General features: G+C 42.6%; 1 long non-coding RNA gene across 2 annotated transcripts; it reads right to left on the bottom strand.

Moving 5' to 3' along the window:
* Nucleotides 1-8,374: 8,374 nt before the first annotated feature.
* Nucleotides 8,375-14,095, bottom strand: LOC108494376. Of its 2 annotated transcripts, none has more exons than XR_001873821.1 (3): nt 13,866-14,095; nt 12,074-12,213; nt 8,375-8,470 (listed from the first exon to the last, which is right to left on the bottom strand). It is a non-coding gene; the product is annotated as an uncharacterized LOC108494376 (long non-coding RNA). The 2 variants fall into 2 exon arrangements; XR_001873820.1 differs by lacking the exon at nt 8,375-8,470 and adding an exon at nt 8,982-9,036.
* Between the last annotated feature and the right edge of the window lie 1,273 nt (nt 14,096-15,368).

Below are 15,368 nucleotides of genomic sequence, written 5' to 3'. Positions count from 1 at the left end.
AGGGGTTTGCCACAAGGTTTATCCAGGATGTGAGTTCACTTTATCATTTTTCTACCAGCACCACTGCCAGGATTGTTTTAGGAACCTCCACGCCCCAGACGTAGGTTCCAGGAAAGGCACTTACAGCATCTTCACAGTACAAAATAACTTCAGATTTCTCCTAACAGCTTGGTGAGAATTTCTCAGTGCTCTGGCACCAGGTCTATAACATACCTGAGCTCCTGCAAAGCACAGAGCTCTCCTCCAGTGGAATCACTTCATCTAGCACCCCTCAACCACTGCTGCTTGCAGACTCAGAACACACAAGACAGCAATGAGAGCATTCACTGCCATGAACAAATGTCAGTTTAGTGAGATGAGAATCAGGGCCTTGAAGAAAAAAAAAAGGCAATATATCATCACTTGCAGTTACTTTGCTATTTTGTTCTAATGCAAAGGTTTGCAAAAGACTAAATAAATCAAAATGAGAAATCTTTGCTGCGAAGATGACACAAGGGTCGTGACGAATTGAGCCCAAGCCTGAGGGGGAGAGACTTGTGGAAAGATATGAAGCATTGAAGCAATGAGGAAAACTGGAGGAGAGTCCATTTAGGAGTCACAGGAGTTTTATAGCAGGAGAGAGAGACCTCTGAGCCTCTCACAATCCTTCATTTCATACACCTTTGTTTATTACAGCATCTTTCTTTCCTAAGGCTGGAGCTTAAGACTTTGATTTATATTTCAGAGCTACTTTTTTTTTCCCCAACCTTGAAACGTAGGGGGGAAAAACTGAAAAGGTTTTTCAAAACAACTGTGGGGAAGCTGCAATGCAGCCTTTGCTTGCCTCCTTCCAAGGCTGGAGGTATTTCAGGCTCAAAAGGCAGCACAAACATGAGATGTTCCAGATTGAATTTGCACTGCCAGTCTGGTTGGTATGAGATATTTCTCTTTGCTTTGTGGTCAAAAAAAAAAGTAACAGTACAGTATCAAAAAACCTAAACAGAGTTAGCACAGAAACTCAAACCCATGTGTGTAGGCATCAAAAATTACAAGGAAAGTTATAATATGAAGGCAATCTGATTTTTTTTCTCCCCCCAAGCTAATCACAAGGCTTGTGCTGTCTGCTGGGGATGGGGGTATTAAAATAAAGAGTCTGAACTGAGAAATGCAACTGGGTGAGAGACTTCCCAGCAGCTTCCATTCGAGCATTGAATCTAACCTGCAGGCAAGAAGACACAAGGAAGCCTGCAAGACCCATCCCCACACCAAACCCACTCTGCAGTGTCCATATGAGCAGAATCTTCATTGCTTTGAAAACCTGGAGGAGTTAAATGCACACTGGGATGCAGTACCCGGCTGGGATCTTGTGCCATCAGTCTGGCTATTTCATACCATAGATTCACATTCGTCCCACCTAATTTCAGGGATCTAAAGAGCCTAATGACTGAAGGGAGTTAATCAATGAGCAGAGAGGCATCTCCAGAGGGCAGTTCAGCCCATGCTAAAACCAATCACCTCGTTATCTGTAGGGGAGCACAGGTTAAATGTGCTCCAAGTTCCAGCACCTCAGTGAAGTGTCTGAAGAGAGATGGAACAAATCTCACCTAATAGTCTTTCAAAGAGCCTTAAGGGTTGCTGGAAATACTCATAGATTTCAATAAGTATGGGTCAGGATTTAATTTCATCCTATTTTGGTAATAAAGTGAAAAGCAGCCTTAAGCATTTAAGGAAAAAAAAAAAACCAGTCACAACTAAGAAATTTTTGCTGAGATTGCTATCTCTTCCAGTTTATCAGAGTGAAAGCTTGTGATATCCCTTGTTAGATCCTATGCTGCTGTTTTCAGAACTCTCCCTTTTCCCTCAAATACCAATCCAAGATCTGAAGATCAACTTTAAAAAAAAAAAAAAAAAACAGTAGTCTGCCAAAAAAGAAATTAAATGGTAGTTTTAATTTCTGGCAAGAGAACCTGTACTTCTCTTTTTTCAAGCTTAACGTCAACGAAAGAAATGAAATCGCATCCCCTTTCACAAACAATCAAACATGATTTCTTTTTTTTTTACGCCTTTTGTCAGCAGTGCCAACTTTTTTGAGTTACTGTTAAACGCAGTCATTGTAAACAGAGCTAAAACCCATCCACTCCTATTATCTCACTGCACCATAAATTGCCTTGATAGTGAAATAACAGCAACAAGACTGCAGTGTTCTTGCTAACAACCCCTGCTATCACTGAAGTGGGCAGGTCACATACACAAAGCCAAGAGCAGGCTCTGGCCGCAGCAAAGTGTTAAGGAATATATCAGTGAAATGAAAGCTGTCATCTACCCAGTGTCAGACATCTAGAGCTGCAGTTAATTATCTGTATTACTGCAGCGACTGAAAACCTTAGATCTGAACCCAAATGCCTTTCTTCAAAGTGACAAATAAGTAGAGAACATAAAAATAGCTTGGTGAGACAAGTACTGAAGCCTGTTGTGGAACAGACAGGGGCCACAACCCAGACAGACAGGAGATGATGTCTGTGCAGGGACAGGGAACCCTCAGCACACTGTCTGCCCGCCCACGGCCAAGTGCCATAGGAAAACTTCCATGGATGAGCAAGAGAAGAGGCTGGGACGTGGGTTTTGTTGTGGAGAACTCCTGCTGAGTGCAGAAAAACCTCCAAGGTGCATCTCTCAGCATTTAGTAGCTGCACTGTTGAGGTTTTTAGCAGGGCCCAGGTGAGAGCTGGCAACAAGAGTAATAAAAAGGAAAACGAGTAGCATCCATGAGCAGTGCTACAAATGAGAACAGCTCACTTATTCCTGACAGGACTGGGAAGAGGGAGGCAGTGCAACAGTTGGTGACATAGTTGAGGGGACAGACTAGAGGAAATTCCCTTTCCAGAGGCTTCCTAACAGCTACCAAGGCTGTCACCAAGATGAGAAAAACAGCTGCTACAGTAATTGAAATGGGACACAAACAAAACAGTGTTTCAGGCCTTGTTTATATGTGGGGGAGGAAAGTGTTTTGCAGTGGAAATCTGAAAGATTTAGACATTGGCCAAATAAAAGCATCTACAAAAACATCTCAGTCAGGGACAAGGCTTCAACCCAACAGACAGGATTTTGTCCATAATGGTCCAGGAAAGCAGCAGCAGGGTGGGAGTACAGAATAACCTGTCTGCAGCTACATGGAGCTAGACCTGGCAGCTCAATAACTCTGAAAAAGTATCAGAGAAACTTGGATGTTCTCTTGAACATGGGTCAGCTAAGTGGGGAAACATCAGTGGGGTGACGGAGCTGGATTTCTGCTTGCAAGTGATGTTACCTAAACACAAGGTCTGAGTCACAGAGAGGAGTAGGTGGGAAAGAGTCCTGCAAAAACCCCTCACAGCAGTGGAAGGAGGGCAAGAGAGGTCTGGTTGACAGGAGGAGAGGCCAGAGAGGGAGGTCTGTGGCTTTCCATGGCCTGGTTGTATTCAACCATAGGAATGCAGCTTGGATAACATATCCTTTGGGCCCTATTCTACATGTAGGTAGCTTTTAAAGACAAATAGATATGTTCTTAATGAATATAGGTATTTTACTGCTTTTTGCAAGTGGAAACAGCTTTCCTGAGCACACTCCAGACTGTCACACTCCCTTATGCAGCTTTTAATAACCAGGCAGAAGCTGGAGAACAGAATAGTCATAACCAGCCTTTTTCTCTACAAAATCCTCGTGTTGTAAAGAAAGAAATTCGTTAGAAGCTGAACTTCTATGCATCGTTCATTTCTATTTGTACCAATACTTGCTTCTGCAGGTCAGTAATTGCTTCTTGCCCTGCACAGCAATGAAAAGCAGACCAATAATGCCACCCACAGGTGTTCGGGGTTATTGCTACCACGGATTTCGAGATGGGTTTTCTGATCTTGCAGTTAACTGGAATGACAATTCTAACTCGATAGTGACAGTGCAGGTGAATTCAGAGGCATCTAAGAACTACACTGCCCAACCTGTTTTGGTACTGCTTGGTTAGAGAGCTTACAGGTTACTGTGCAGATGGCTTGTTTTCATTACAAATAACTGGGGTGTAAACCTAAACAGATGACAAAATAGAAATTAAAAACTAAAAACCCCTCCCTTCTCAACACTCAGTGATATACAGGTCTGTGAAAGCATTTCAAACAATCAACACCATCCACTTTTTAAATTAAAAACATCCAAGCACACTGTAATAGCATGTATCATATTTTGTCTTATTTTATTTTGCTGTTCCTATCTCAGAGATCCTTCAACTGAGCTGACAAGGACTGTGATGATTTAAGAGTTCCTCTTCACAGAAGACAAAAGACATCTGAAATAAGAGCTCAATCTTAGGTATGACTGAAGCAGGGAGAGTTTTGCTCACAGATACTGCACTCATTCTCTGTCTTATGTCCCTTATCATGTTTATTAAGTATCTCTGAACAGAAACATTTTTAACTGTTACCTGAACATTAAAATAGGATTTTGTGTTTAAAGTAAAAGGGATTAAAGGATATTTATTATCCTATTCCTCCTTTCTTTCAGAGCCACAGGACTCCAGAATACAAACAGTCTCGCAGAGAGGCTTCAGATCAGCTCACACTGCAGGGGAGGAGACAATGTTTTCTCTTATACGTGGTCCCTCTCAAAAGAAACTAAGGTGGGTGTGGGCCACTCAGGGGAGATAAAGCCCTTGTACTCTGCACAGACTTATTACATCTCATGGCTGGAATTAATTTACATCTCCTAGCTAGATTCACAGCAGTGAACTCTGAATTCTGCAAGGCATGTGATGGCTCTGTATGCCATAAATCCTCTTCATATTCTGTTGTGCCTCAGAGCCTCACAAAAGGTCAATTCATCTGAATTTTCTAGGGTTTTCCAACAGTACAGACATTGGTGGCCTTACAGGAAATCTTGAAGGAGTCAAAAATACAGAGAAAATAGGTAAACACAGGATTTCACATTGCAAGTGTTCTGCTGAACAGTGGACTAATCCTAGCCAAAGTGTATTCACTACATGAAACAGTTTGTATGTGTTAAGATTGTCTTGGATTTCCACATCAACTGAATAATATAAGAAACTCAGTAAGGGAAACTTTGTGTATTGAAAAAAAAAATAATTTGAGAACTGACTTGTCTGAATCACGTTTAGTCTGAGAACTCAAAGATAAGCTATAGCATCCTGCCCTTCATCTTGTATTAGTAATATTATGTTATATTTTTCTTGTATACAATTGTGGATATGGCACTTACATTCCCAAGTGTATGTTATTGCAGCACAGCATTAATATCACCATAATTTACATGTAGCATTAAGTTCTGTGCATTCATTGCACACAACCATTTAGCTTATTTTGACTTGTTTATTGTACAGAACATATCAGCTGAGGCCAGATTTGAGGTAAATTAGAGACAGGGAGTGAAGAACATGAAACAGTTCTATCCTAATCTAACTAAAACACATTCACACTTTATTGATGAAGTTCATCAATACTCCTATTTAAAGACCTGGAGCTCTTGAGGAACAACTGTTGTTAAAAGCTTGCTATGACTGCTGGCACCATAGGTAAGAAGGTATTTCTGACACCAAAATGCTTTCTGAAGGACCTCTGAATTATCCAGGCTCATTAAAATCAAAGGCATCTTTTCCTGTCCTTAAATATTTGAAGAAAAAAAACCACCTTAGGTATTTAAGTAAACGGATTTTTTCCTCATTAAAACTATATTTAAATACTTATAACCTTATCTTAATTACAGGAAAGGTGACACACCTACCTCTCACCCTCACAGCCCCAGGGGACAAAGCCCATTTAGGGTGAGGGGGAGCTGACAGCAGGTCCTGTAGCTGGGGCAGTGCTGGCACTGCTGGGCTCCCAGCTGCAGCCACAGAGACCCACGTCTCCAGCCCACAGGGCAGCCAGGAATTAAGCAGAACAGGGAGCTGAATCTGGCTTTCCCAGCACAAAACCCTTTGGAAGAGGAATAAACGGTAATGATTTTGTACAGCTACAACAGAGCAGTGCCTTAATTTTGGTCTCTACCCATTGCTGAGTCTCTGATATAACAGCAGCTCCAGATGTGCAGAGCAATTGCACAGCACTTGTGACACACAACCACACGAGTAGTCCAGCTAAACCAACTCAAGCTGTCCCCCAAAACAAACATTTCTTTTAATACAGTCATCAAAAGAAAAACCTTATTCGGTTTAGAGATGCACTGACAACACAAGACTGTTTGAACAGTTTTCCATTAGAAGTGCTGCATTTGTTGTCATACTGTTGCCACGTAGGATTTCACCAAGCAGACGATAACACATCTCATGACAAATAAGACCAAAACACCCTCCAGGCAGATTTATGGAAATCATCACTCACAGGCAAGTGTGGCAAGTGTGATAAAAAAGCATCAAGCTAACTTCAGAAACAGCAAAGCTACTTCCAAGGCGACAGCTCTATCTGGGTGATCTCGAGGACACGTTATCTGACAGTGGGACTGGATTGTGCTGATGTGAACGACTGCCTGCTTGGTGGCTTTGCTCCACTGGTCTGTCATTGAGTAAGTGTCAGCTCACACAGACTGTTCCATTTATGCCTCCATCCATCATAACCAGCACTGCCTGCTGACTCCCTAAAGAAAAGGCCGTTCACCAGGAAGATACCAGAGAGCAAATGCTGATTCATTGGGTGGTTTGGGTGGAGACAGACTGTCAAAGTGAGTTTGTGATTGGAGAAGCTGAAACAGCTGGTGCATCTGTGGACACACCTGGACCTCCTGAATCTGGATAACAACTCTCCAGGGAATGATGTTCTCCCTGGTGGTCTACCCATGGGAAACAAGAGTGCAGGGTCCTCCTTTCTCCACAGAAAGCCCTTTTGCATTTGGCCCTTGGTGAAGGTAAGGAGGTGTTACACAAGGCACTTCCATTAAATATCCCAGACATCACTGAAAGCTGCTTTACATAGAGCTCCCACCTCCTCACAGATATTCCATCCTCTGGACACAGTCTGTACCCAAACACCAAGCCAACATAAAACCCACAACCACAGGAGTTCATGACTCTGCCATGGGAGAAGAGAGGGGCAACCCAACACAGAAGTTTGAAAGAGTTAAATAGGGTGGCCATAGGTTAAATCTCTAAAGATCTTTGGAAAATCCAGCACAACCATGGCTAGAATTGGACATTAATCCAATGTTTTCACAAATATACCCTGTGCCCATATTTACAGCTAAAATTCTCATATATCTAGAAAAAACACTATATTGCAATGCAGGAACACCAGCCCCTCAGTGTGTCACAATACCGTGCAGGCACTGAGACAAATAATGGCTGTGCAGTGGGAAAAGTCTCACAACATGGAACCTGAGCTTTCCAGAAACTACTGGAAGTGGTATTGTTGCATGCTAGCAGAAGAGAGCTACTCAGAAAAGCAGTGATTAATTCCTTCTAGAAATCTGCAGATGGGTACCATTTCCTTTGGGTCCCACTGAAATGGAACAAAGAACAACAAATATATATTAAAATACACCAAAGATTTGCTCAGGAGAGGTTGTGAGTCCCTGTCCTGGGAGATGATGGCACTCACACATTGCCAGGCTCTGATTCAGAGAAAGAGCAGCACAGGGACCTGCTGGAGGAAGGCCAGCCAGCCTGATGCCATAGGAGATAGGGCTGCCAGGCTTCCAGAGAGCCTGGAGTCTCCACTTGCTCCCTTGCTATTACATGTCAAGTGACTACACTCTCCAAAGGTTCACAAGCAGAGCTAACAAAAAAATCCTACTTTGCTTTCTATACATTTAGACCTGAATCCGCTTCAGCTAAGCTGGGTTTTCTGTGCTGGACCCTTGCTTTGAAACACCTCTTACCTCCACACCCCTCCTGCCCCACACTCCCTGCACTTCAGTGCTATTCTCGGGCTGATTCTTCAGATGTGAGCTGAGCTGGGCAACAGAATAAAGACAGGGAGTTAAAAGTGACCACTACTTTTGGCCACTTAATTTTCAGACAGATGAACTCTGACCACAGCTCACGACCAGAAATGCGCCACAGGCTTAAGAACATGAACATGGGAAGGAACACTTCTGGCCTGCCATAGCCTTCAAAGCAGAACCTTGCCAAAATCACACTCCAACAGAGACCCAGCAGGACATCACAATCATGTAATGCAAAGATTTACAGTGAGACATTTAAAAAGCACAACAGGGATCCCATCCCAGACCCACAACAATCCCCACAGGGAACCAGGCACTTTGTACCAGCGAGGAGAACCTGCAAAATTATGCTGTTGATACACTTTGCTGGATTGAAAGAGAATTACAAATGTTATCTGCTCCACTGGAATATCAAAAAGGAAACCCAGCCACAGCTCCAATGAGAAACAACAGATAAATACCTTGGCAGTCATCCAGCGAGGGTGCAGCTTGGGTTCATTCACAGAGAGACAGTGGTAGAAAACTTCAGGCATGAATCCGTTTTTCAATTAGTCATAAACCAGTAAAGCAGTATCTGGGGGGGAAAGTATCAAAAAGTTTTCTTCTGCAAACAGATTTCACCATGACTGGCACCACAAAGTCTACTGCCCCTGCCAAGCCCACACAGCAGCTCTCACAAAGATGAACAAAGTAATTAGTAACACAGGTTGACAACATGAAGGTAACAGGTCAGAAAAAATGCTCCGGGGCACATTGTAGGGACTGGTTTGCTTCACCCAGCCATCACATCCAACTGTGGGAGCACTCACACAAGACCACGAGCTACGCATTCACCCACTTTCCTTCCTTGAATACACCTATAGAACTTCAAACAATAACAGCTTACCTACTAGCTCTTAGTAAGACTCTTTCTGACTCCACTACAGCAGCTGACTACCTTGACTCCCTTCTTTATAAGCCCCACAGGAACTCAGTGCTGCTCATGTGGCCCCTCCCTTCCCTTCCAGGGTTTGGCCCCCACCTCAGCTGGGACACACAGCACAGGTGGTGCTCGATCAATCCATGGCTCCAGAGGGGAATTTTCACCTCCTCGATCACAAGGTGAAGTAGCCTGGGCTGATGATCACACCTGAAGTGCTCCTTATAAAGTGAAAGAAATCTTTGCACATTGCTGTTCCAGTGAAGGGGTTGGCAGTAATGGCATAGGATAACAAGGAAGAGAAGGAAATCTATAGGCAGCTACAAATGATGGTGAATCCAGTAAGAACCTAAAAATCTAAGGGATAGGTTTGTCCTGAATAGGAATAAGAAGGGAGTAAATAGCCTATCCTGTCAAGCATCCTTGATGTCTGTGTACTAATGCAAGAATTAATAAACAACCAAAATTCTGTTTATGTGAGAAAAATGGAGGGTAGTGATTCAAACAGGAAAGGTGCAGTGCTTAGATGTGTGGTTTAGCCCTGTTTAACAGGAAGGCTGAAGAAATGTCAGGATCATTAGTGATTGGTTTGGAGCAGGAAGATGAACCAGATGGCCCCTCCACTGCCCTGTCTGTGAACAGTGTTGGTTTACAGAGGGTGTGGATTTGTTAGCACTAAGCCAACTAAAACAACAACAACAACAACAACAACAAAAACCAGTACAAAAAGCCCACAACTTTGGGGCATTTAATGGGCTTTATGGCATTTGCACACAGAGAGGTTTGTTTCAGCATTTCTTTCAGTTTGGGAATATTTACACTCTGGACTTGCAGATGTTCAGTGCCACCTTTGACACTTCTGTCTAGCCTTGCTATTCATAGAATAGTCTCAAATCTTATTAAATTTGCTTTCCCTTTTATGAGTTCAAACTTCTCATTTTTATATCTGTCCACTCTAGTATAAAACCACAATTAAAGATTTCTGATATGCTTAGATAAAGCAGGCGTTATTTTTATCGTGACCCCTCCTTTCCCAAACAAGCGTGGCTAATCTTTTCAAAGCAAGCATGCCTAATCTTTCCAGGCTCTCTTCAAGGCAGTGCATTATCATGACCCAATTATTCCCCCAAAAAAAGATAGCTGGAAAATTTCTATCAGGATGATTTGCTCACAGAAAATGCCATTATTGCAAATATGGAAAAAGCCTTCGTATCACTTAGAATGGTTCTCTGCTGAGGAAATTCAGATCAAATATTTCCTGCTCTATCAGCTTGTTGAGATCTTGTTTGTTGCCCCATTCTGTTCCTAATTGGATAAGCACAGAGCTGCATTAACCCGAGGTGTGTGTGGGTTCACTGTTGTACAGTGCCTGGGAATTGTACATTTCAGCAGGGCAGACACTACTGGTTTAGTTTTCATTTTCTGACTTTCGCTTTGAATTCCCCAGATAAACAAAAGTAAATTTCATTTAATGTCTTGAAGTTGACTGAAGAGAAGAAAACTGAGCAATCCATGCCATTCACCTCTGCACTTCCCCCCCAGGCTGAATGCTCTAAGCAGAGGAGGGATCCAATCTCACTGGTCTGTGCAAAGAAAAGAGGGTGTTACCCACTGACAGGCTCTCTGTCTGCTTGGACAGGAATAAGAAGTTGGGCCCAATAATCCTTGTGGGTCCCTTTCAACTCAGAATATTCTGTGATTCTGTTGAAAGGTCTCAGCAGAGTTTTGACCAACTTGGTCAACTTGAAAGATTTTCAAATTGCAGTGAGTAAATTTGGGATTATTTCTCAGTTTCTCAGTGTTCTGACTTTAAACTAGGCATATTGCAAAAAACCCCAATAAAAGCCACAAACAAATAGACACTCTTCTGAAGTCACTTCACCCCTATAAAATTGTTGTGACATTAATGAAACTGCCTTCTGGAGAGACTAGAAAGTTTGACATAAAGCTTTCCAACCTCAAAACAACATCAGGGTTATGTTAAAGATAAATTTTCCCATTTTCAAGGCAGCGGCACAGCCTTCTGTGGGAGACCCAGCTCCACAGCTCACCCCCAGGCACTGCAATGGTTTCTCTCCATCCATGAAAAAGGAATGTACCTTTTATCCTGAGCACTGAATGACCATTCACTTTGCTGAAATGTTATTTCTTTTTATAACTGTGCAACAGCTTAAAAGAGGGATGAAAGAGGAGAAGGAGCCCAGTGCTGTCAGTTTGGAAAGCTTTTATTGTGATCAACCTTACAGCGCTTTTTGTTGTACAATACAAAGAACGTTTAATCTCTCCTGGCTGGCACATTCCCTCCAGGGTTTTACTCCTGACAATGGGAGCTTTCACTTTGACCGTGGCTAAAATAATGTCAAACCCCATTGCAGGGCACTGCTTTGACTCTGGATACATTTGGGAAATTCTAAAGAATCAATGACTTCATGAGATGAGGGGGAAAAATAGGATTACTGTTGGAGAGGGCTCATATATTTCATACATTTTGCTTCCCATGAATACCACCAAATCTAAAATGCCATTCACTTTGCTGTTGCAAATACTTGCATGGTTTGTTGTTTGAATGATTTAAAGAAAAAAAAAATTAGATAAGATTTCCGTAACACTTGGTCTTCATAAATCTCTGGGTGTGCAGTCTCAGGGCACTCCAGGTACGAAGGGAGGAAGCAACAAAGATACTGGAGGAGAGCCACTGAGCCAGTGCTTAGAAGTGCTGAGCTATTTGCAGAACTGAAATGTCAGCTTTTCCTTCTTTTTTTCATGTTGGTTTAAAGGGAAGTGAAAGAGTTTGTACATAACGAGCTTTTGCCTGGGTATTTTCTAAAGCTTAGGCCAAATTCAACCTCTGAGTTTTGGCAAAGGTTACTAGAGAGTTATAATTCAAGAAGTTCCTCTGTACTTCCATATTTGTGCCAGGCCTACAGACTGACAGATGGAAACCCCCCAAAAGGATTTGGGTCCGTACACAGAGAGCCAACCAAGTGATTTCCATCTGGATGACTTCATTTCAGTTGGGAGAAGCAAACAGCAAACAAGTGTAGGTCTAGAGAAGTCCCATGAAACAACACAAACTCATGCATCTTGTTACATAAATTTCTCTATGGTTTCCACACTAAAGGACATTTCAGATAAACATCCAGATTGAATCTCCATATCCAATGGAAGCCAAAGTCAAACTTGAATTTTCAGGCTCTGCCAGAGTGGCAAATAAAATAGTATCAGAGATAGAAAAGTAAATGTGTTGGGTTGTGTTACCAGCATTTGTGCAGCTCCTGGTGAGGTTGGTGGAGAGGGTCCCAACAGGTCCTGTGGAAAGACTGTCATCTTCACAACACTGTCCTGCAGGTCAGAGAGAAATGCTGCCACATTTCTGCCTTGTGTGGGACAGTCCTGCACTGTGAACAGCAAATAAACAGGGTGACAGTGGCATTAGACAACACAGTGGCTGAAAGGTTTTGGCATAAACTAGTCAGGAAACATTTCTGCTTGTATCACACACAGGGTGTCAAAGCCAAGCATGCAATGGTCTAGCAGCATGCAAATGAAAAAAAAAAATAGGTTATAAAATAGGTCAAAAAAAATCCCTTATACTGACTAGTTTCTCATTCAGTATTTTGATCAATCTCGATTGTGATCCTGATGAAATAAAGAAGAAAGAATAAGTAGACATAAGAGAAACTGTGCTGGATAAGCTCTCTTTGCTCTGATAGGTACTAGATAGTAAATAATCCATCTTGGAGAAACTTTGAGAGTCTGGAGTTTTCCCATCTGCTAGAGATGTTTCTTAGTCTTGACTTAGATATAAATGCAGAAGGCAGGTCACACTTATGCTGCTGCTCTGTAACCTTCCAGATGATAGGTAATTACTCATAAATGTGTCCTACAGATGCTCCAGGGATCCATCTGCACATGTCTGCCTGAGAGTTGTTGGTTCTGGATGAGTTCAGAAGGGACCAGAGCTATGTGAAGAGAGACAGAGTTAGGGGATGCTTAGTAATTCAGTTTTGCAGTCTCTGAATGGAAAATAATAAAGCAATGATAAGGTGGCTCGTATTATGATGACAGCATTTTTGGAAACCAAATACTTGTACAGCCATGGGAAAGCAGGGAGCTGACCAAGTGGGGGCAGGCAGCCCACCTCCAGCTCCAAGACAGCATCACCTATGGCCACTGTGGGGCTGAGACCCACTTGGCCATCCTATAAAAAATTCCACCACCCCTTAACAATACATCCCTGGGCCTCATTATCTTTTTTTCAGTGGAAGGGGCATTTTTTTAAACATCCATCCTCAGTCTGCTTTGTTACAACTGAAGCCCACCGTTGTTTGCCCATCCCCTGTGGCAGTGGTGACCACTCTGGTTACTGCTAGAATTCAGCTCTTCCCTGTGCTGGGGTGGGCACAGGCTGCACCCCCTCAGCAGATGGGCTGGGCTGGCACAGCCTGCAGGGAGTGGGGAGTGAGATGCATAAGGTGTGTGGAGGTGGGAGCACAGAGCATTCCATCGTCTGGTTTGACTGATTGGAGACAACCAGGGAAATAAATGATGCCCAAAATCATCCAGCATAAGTTAGGCCACTATGCTGCTTTCTCTGAAATTAGTAGGGAGGCTTGAAATTAATTCAACACAAAGAGGCTCCTGCACTGACCATCATTTCTCTGCTGCTGGAGAGAACTGCTCGGCAGTTTTCTGGGGAAGGAAAACTCCGTAGCTGAGACAAAGCACAAGGGTGGGCAGGCAGTTGTGATAAAACCACAGGGAACCAGCACAGGGAAAATGAGAGCCATCTCATGCAGGACTCAGAAACTGAATAAACAGGTTATTTTTACAAGCTGGAAATGAATATATAACGCCAGGGATGAGGAAAAATGCAGCACGTAACACCATTTGCAGCTCAGCATATTCCACTGCTATTAAAAATTTAAAAAAAAAAAAAAAAGCAATGAAAGCAGATGGGAATAGCACAACCAAAGCACCTCAGAATTTTATTAAACCACAGGAGAAGCGTTTTGAGAAGCAGAGATGGTACTGTGGTATCTGTACTTACATATTCTGCTTTCTGCATTCCCCATGGTAATGGAGATGTGACCCTGTAATCTGCTGCAGAAGTGCTGGTCATTTTATACTGCCATTAAGATGCAGAATGAGAGCTGCTCTTTCTCTCACTTGGACACTCAGACAATTTTTCTTTAGCATTTTCAGCCAATCCACACTAACAGTCAATTGGACTGGTGGGTTTTTTGTCCCTCAGCCTGGAAAAATTGGACTGATTCCTCTGAGAAGTAAGAGAGCAGGTAATCATTATCATAAGGTGGATTCGTAAAGTTCTGGTTGGTTCAGCTCTTTTCCTTCATTTTTCAGCTCACACCAAGTCCTCGGATTTGTTGCAGCTTATCCCATTGCCTGGAATAGCACATCATTCAATATTATTAAGCATGGCCAAGATGATTCTTCGTATTTAAAAAAAGCAGCAGAAAGTGATGATCATCTGAGAAGGCATTTCTCCACTTGAGTTCTATGATTTGCAACAGAAAGTTTTGCAATGAACCACAGCTCTTTGTCACTTGGAACAGTTCTGATATTGTTGCTGTTGTACTTTTCCACTACAGTGAAATCACTGGTATTACCCTTGAAGCATCTAAACAGCTCAGGTCAGGGGAACAGACATTCTGCAGGAGTAAAGTACTATAACTATACCCATTTTAATGGTGTGTCAGCCTGATCCCACAGTCAGGCTTGTAGGAATAACTTTCCTGCAATGTGTAAGTAGGTACTGCTGGATAAAGGATGACCAGTGTAGTGGAGAGTGGCAGTGGGTGCTGTCATTAGGACTCTAAATTAGAAACTTGGAGAATCATTTGGCTTTTTCCATCCCCTTGTCAAGAAGAATTTCTTTGGTTTTTCAACACATGGAAGAAGTTCAGATGAGCACACACCTCTCTGAGAAGACTCAAGCCTTTCTGCAAAGAGGAGATCTCAGTGAAAAACAACTGTAAGGTCAGGCTTGCTGGGTCCATTCTGAGCCCTCCAAGCCCTCAGCCTTTGGCATTTGCCTCTCCTGATAAGCAGAGGCAGCAGGCTGCATTGTTGTACTCTGTCCCAGCCACACTTGGCTGTTGGCAATTGAAAATGACTATCCCAAAATAAGATGTCATTAAACCCCACATGCACTTGCTCTTCAGATTCCTACCATCAGTTATGGCACTTGACTGTAATGGCTTCAGATTCTTTTACCTTCCTCTCAGTGGATTTCTCTGCTCCTTTACATTTAAATTCACCTCGTCTTCCTAAAAGCACAGTCAAACTGTAAGCAATAAATGAGCCAGGCAAAAACAAGTATGCTGTTGTTTTCCTGGCTTTCTCTATAGTCCTGATGTTTCTACATCCCTTTGAGAAAGCCATCCCACAATGAATAACTATTTGAAAACAAATGGATAGAATTGTACCAGCCACCTACTTCTCAGCCTTAGAAACAGTAGGAAAATCCCACCTATCCATAAATATTTGTTAGGATGATAGTTCTGAAAATAAAGTAGGCTGGAACATTCCC

Source organism: Lepidothrix coronata, unplaced genomic scaffold (genome assembly GCF_001604755.1).
Source record: "Lepidothrix coronata isolate B3197 unplaced genomic scaffold, Lepidothrix_coronata-1.0 Scaffold24, whole genome shotgun sequence".
In the NCBI taxonomy this organism is placed as follows: domain Eukaryota; kingdom Metazoa; phylum Chordata; class Aves; order Passeriformes; family Pipridae; genus Lepidothrix; species Lepidothrix coronata.
This window is presented reverse-complemented; position numbering and strand designations above follow the sequence as displayed.